The sequence below is a fragment of the Acipenser ruthenus genome, chromosome 33 (genome assembly GCF_902713425.1).
Source record: "Acipenser ruthenus chromosome 33, fAciRut3.2 maternal haplotype, whole genome shotgun sequence".
In the NCBI taxonomy this organism is placed as follows: Eukaryota; Metazoa; Chordata; class Actinopteri; order Acipenseriformes; family Acipenseridae; genus Acipenser; species Acipenser ruthenus.
In genome coordinates, this window is record NC_081221.1 from 12,607,882 (window position 1) to 12,613,929 (window position 6,048).

The following is a 6,048-nucleotide window of genomic DNA, read 5'->3' on the forward strand; positions in this document are numbered from 1 at the left end:
TCACACATGTCTCCTATCTTGGAATCAGTCATTCAGCCTATTTAAATGGAGAAAAGTAGTCACTGTGCTGTTTGGTATCATTGTGTGCACCACACTGAACATGGACCAGAGAAATCAAAGGAGAGAGTTGTCTGAGGAGATCAGAAAGAAAATAATAGACAAGCATGGTAAAGGTAAAGGCTACAAGACCATCTCCAAGCAGCTTGATGTTCCTGTGACAACAGTTGCAAATATTATTAAGAAGTTTAAGGTCCATGGAACTGTAGCCAACCTCCCTGGGCGCGACCGCAAGAGGAAATTCAAACCCAGATTGAACAGAAGGATAGTGCGAATGGTAGAAAAAGAGCCAAGGATAACTGCCAAAGAGATACAAGCTGAACTCCAAGGTGAAGGTACGTCAGTTTCTGATCGCACCATCCGTCGCTTTTTGAGCGAAAGTGGGCTCCATGGAAGAAGACCCAGGAGGACTCCACTTTTGACAGAAAAACATAAAAAAGCCAGACTGGAATTTGCTAAAATGCATAATGACAAGCCACAATCCTTCTGGGAGAATGTCCTTTGGACAGATGAGTCAAAACTGGAGCTTTTTGGCAAGACACATCAGCTCTATGTTCACAGACGAAAAAATGAAGCTTTCAAAGAAAAGAACACCATACCTACAGTGAAACATGGAGGAGGCTCGGTTATGTTTTGAGGCTGCTTTGCTGCGCCTGGCACAGGGTGCCTTGAATCTGTGCAGGGCACAATGAAATCTCAAGACTATCAAGACATTCTGGAGCGAAACGTACTGCCCAGTGTCAGAAAGCTCTGTCTCAGTCGCAGGTCATGGGTCCTCCAACAGGATAATGACCCAAAACACACAGCTAAAAGCACCCAAGAATGGATAAGAACAAAACATTGGACTATTCTGAAGTGGCCTTCTATGAGTCCTGATCTGAATCCTATTGAACATCTATGGAAAGAGCTGAAACTTGCAGCCTGGAGAAGGCACCCATCAAAACTGAGACAGCTGGAGCAGTTTGCTCAGGAAGAGTGGGCCAAACTACCTGTTAACAGGTGCAGAAGTCTCATTGAGAGCTACAGAAAACGTTTGATTGCAGTGATTGCCTCTAAAGGTTGTGCAACAAAATATTAGGTTAGCAGTCCCATCATTTTTGTCCATGCCATTTTTATGTTTTATTATTTACAATATTATGTTGAATAAAAAATCAAAAGCAAAGTCTGATTTCTATTAAATATGGAATAAACAATGGTGGATGCCAGTTACTTTTGTCAGTTTCAAGTTATTTCAGAGAAAATTGTGCATTCTTCGTTTTTTGTGGAGGGGTACCAACAAATTTGAGCACGTCTGTATATATAATGTGGCGCCCCCTCTCAAGGGCGATTGTTTTGACTGCACCCCCCTTAATTATACCGGGAGTAAGGAGAGCTCCAAATTGAAATATCTTCCATATATATTGTGACCCCCTGCTTGAGTCCCTTGCAACCAAATAAAGAATAAAGGAAATAAATGTGCATATGGTTTAAACCTTACCTCACATAGGCAAGGTGTACAACCATGCAGACAAGAGAATGAAAAAGAAATGCATGCTTTTTAATGCAGGTATCTTCTTTGCCACCAGCAGTTATTATATGCTACAGTGGGTTCAAATCTAAAGAAAACAAGAATGGGCTGATGAAGCACAATGAAGTCAGGACAGCCTCTCCCATATGCCAGCAGCACCTGGAGAGGAAAGAGCTCAAACAGAAACAAATACAAAATAAGTGTCTCAATACAAATAACCAAAATACAACCAGACAGGAATTAATAAACCAAGTGCCAACAAATCATAATGTGCTCAAAACCAAATCAAAAATAACTGCAACACCGCACACAAACACCAGGGGGCAGTGTGATCTGGGGAGGCTGAAAACAGAACTCCAAACACAATATATACTCATCATTACAAGTCTATTTGCAACCCAAAGGGCTGCACTCAGACAGCGTGCGGAGATAGCTGCGCAGAGTCGGGAAGAGTCTGTTGGAGCAATCATGGAGCAGAGGAAATAGCTGGATACACCATGACAAATATATATATATACATGAATAAAGCTTATATACAGATGTATTTGAGTCTAACATGGTTGAGTGCTCTACTAGTTGTTACCAGGAGGAAAGGGTGTGTGTCATGTGACTTGTGGCGTGTCATGTGACTTATAGAACACGCCCTGCTGGAAAGTGAGTGAGTGAGTGCGCTGCCATGACAACCGAGCGACTGTTTGGATGTATGAGAATAAAATGAGTTTACCTTACATGTAGTCGCCTATATATACATGAGCCATTGCAACTGTGTCAAAGTAAAATAATAAAGTATTATGGCTGATCCTATTCGGTTTTAAAGGTGCAGGATACACTCACTCTTAGCAGTTAGCTCCCAGCTTGACAGCAGCAGCTCCCGCCCGGCACAGCCGTTCTATCCCTCCTGGGACGGGGCTCCAGTTCGCTTCTGTTTCTCGGGGTTTATTAATTGTATTTTTCGGTGCTTATTTTTAGGTATTTTCGAGTTTCATGTAAATCGCTTTTCTTTTCGGGGCTTCGTTTTTGATATACTGTAAGAAACTAGTGTTTTCTTTAAAATGCTTAGTGTTTTTTTGTGTGTGTGTCAAAATATGTCTAGTAACTGGACAGTCCTGGCACTCTTAAGCTGTCCCTTCTTTCCTTTGCTGTCTTCCACAGTGAAATCCCTCTGGTCACGGCACATTCTTCTGGGGTTTTTGTCTGGAGGCATTTTTGTACATTTCGCTCAGTTCTTTTTTTAATTCCTCCCTGTTTTAACTGTAATACAGTTTTAAATCCCGCCAACAAGCCTCCATCCTGATTGGAATCTCGTTTTAAATCTCGCAAGCGGAGTCTCCAATAGAAATGTAGAAATGGGCTGTCACTCAGTAGTTGGGGCGGGTTTAAAGTATTCAGAACGAATCAATGATAAGATGCAAGTCAGGAAGGCGGGGCATTGCCCAGCAGCACAAGGAAATGTATTTATTATTATTTTTGTAGTAGGTTTTATTTTTTTAAATGTGAAAAGGGTGAAGTCAGCATGAATAGATTAACCATTTCCACAGTTTTTACACTGTGTGTTTGTAATTTAGTTTGCTGTGGTTCTTCATGTTGTATTTTTGTGTAACTTTACATTGAAAGTGTACCTAGCAGCCATATCTGCATGCCACGTTCCCATCGACTCAGTATCCCCGGCCGCTCATATACTGGCGACCCGTTTTCTAAAGGGTGCTCGCCGGTTACGTCCTCCTATAAAGGACGTCCTCCCCGAATGGAGTCTAGACGTGGTACTGGAGGCTCTCACTAAGGCCCCGCTTGAGCCCATACATACCATAGAGCTGAAATATCTCTCTATGAAGACAGCCTTTCTATTAGCGATCACCTCCTCTAAGCGGGTCAGTGAGCTACAGGCACTGCCCTGGGCTGCTCCTCATACATTTACCAGGATCTCTATCGTCTTACTGTCAGTAAGTCTAGTAAGGAGATGTGAGGTTGCACGCTCACTCCACCAACACTAGATGGCGGTAGCGAGATGTCCCTCATGTGCTGTCCGCTCATTCTCCCTCACGACGGCTTTGGTATACTTTCCCAAAAGTATTCATTTGGTGGTAATCTTCGGATTGAAAGGGAACGATAGGTTACGGATGTAACCCCGGAAGGAGATCCTGGTGAATCATTTTACTGAGTGCTTCTGTCTTGCTCTCGTGCTCGTGATGCAAGAGGATACAGCAGAACCCAGAGTTACAAACCCCAAACTGAACTGACCGCTCTACCCAACACCCCACTGTCAACCGGAAGCATGCAATCACTCACCCACGCGTGCAATGCAACCAGACAGGCGCTCCTATAAGCGATGTGCTGCTCATGGAGAAGCAACATTACTGTACCAACAAATGCACCCAGACAGAGCTGAGGCACATTTCAAAGCAAGCAGGGCAATGTTACTGAGAACATTTTAGTACAGGGTTTTTTTTTTTCAAACCAAAGGAGGCTGAATGGCTGAGCAAGCTGCAGGAATGTCTTTTGTTTAAAAACAAGCACTACGTTAACCCAGGTTTTCCAGGACGTTTAAGCCTGTTTTTGCTACAGTTACGATTTCAATGGTAACTTAAATGTAGCCTTTCCCATTTATAGTACTGTTTCAAAGACTTTAGAACTATAACACTATGAGTATTGCTTCACTGTGCTGTATCCTTGTATTATTCACCAGATTGAGGCTGTAGATAGCAGGTGCACACATTTATTAAAACCATTGAAAACTCATTTTTAGAGTTAGGGGCATTTCAGACTTCCGGACAGCCTCCATTCCCAAGGTGTTTGTAACTCTGAGGTTCTGCTGTCATTTCTGTGTTTGTTCTGTCTGTGATCTTCCTCTTCATGATTAAAAGAGGGGGTGGGGGTTAGGAAGCTGTCAGGTCCTTTAGCAGCTTCAAATTGGCACCACACATTACCTCACGGTCCATTTGCTCACATGTCTGAGTAATGCCCTTTATATAGTATAGAATATCAAAAGTTGTAGGACAGTAAGGAGCAAGCATATCCCTGCCAGTGAAGCAGGGAGTGGGAGCACTGGTCCCTTCCCAGTACCTGAGATCACATTTCAGATGTGTTTATTGATCCAGGATAGAACCCCTGAGATATACAGGACCAGCACAAGTGATGGCAGCAAATGATTGACAGCAAGACGGGGGCTGGGGGTCGCATTGCCCACTTTTCCTCACTCAGACCCTTTACGTACTAAATATCTTGGTATCCTAAATGTTTTAATGAGCACGACATCTCACAAGTAGGACAGTCCCCCGAAATTTTCTCCTTTTTCTAGGAAAGCAGTACAGCTGGGGATGGGGAGTTTGTTGCTGGATAAATTCACTCAGACTACTTGCTCACGAAATATCCTGGTATCCCTGAGTAGCTAGTTGTCTCCTCTTTAAAAATACGCTGCGCATTTTAATGAGCAATCCGTCTCACAAGTTCAGTGGTACCCTAAATCTGATTGAGTTACTAACAATGCTGAATGACTGGGGGGAGCAATTGTTCTCTGTTTCACACAAAGCATTATTTTCCTGAGTGGTGACTCTGCCGAGACTGGTACAATATTCAGTGTAGTGTTTCCCTTGGCAGTCCTGAGCCAGAAACCTATTTCTGAGGGTAAAATGAAGAGAAGACACAGTCACACCCAGCCATTCCGCATTGGCAGGAAGTGGATCATATTTGGGGACCACAGCACTTGTGGGAGAGACTGTTCATTAAAATCGCTTGCATATTTTTAGAGATGACACATTTTTCCATCTCCAGTATGAGACAGCGGGAATCATTCACAATGCCTTCTCCTCTGAGTTATTTAAAGGGTCTGTGCCCCACATACAGGCTATGGACACATCTGTGGCTCCACGAGTATCTACTGACACACTCTACAGCGCTTCAATGCATAAACTCATCACTTTCGTCAGAATGATCCCGCAATATTAAGAAAATAACTGCAACACACATACAATTTTGAAATATTTCCTTTATCTGTTAATATAACTACCTAGCCATTGCCCTCTATATAAACTTAAGGGAATTCCAATATACATATTGCTGCTTCTTCAGCTCTGATGTTTAATCCGTTGTTTAATCCGATGTTTAATTGTGAAACTTCATTAACAGCAAACTGTGTCAGATTATACTGCTGTATTGCTCTTGATAATATCCACTAGGTGGCAGCAGTGCTTTTAGTTGAAGTCCAGTTCCATGTTAATAAACTGTCATTAGATATGCAATAGGGACTGTAACCACAGGAAAAAGACAACAGTAGTGGCTGAATTTCTTCACAATGTGAACTTATCAGCCCTGTAGGGCCTCCTTAGACAGAGAGGCCACAGAACAGCTCCACCGTGAACAGGAATATAGTCTGACACCCCACATTATGTAGGTGCTGGAAGCCTAAAAAAAGGAATTTCATACCTTCTGTAGCACACAGTCTCTCTAATGAAGCTGAGGATTGTACAGAGAAATGCCAAGACACAGGA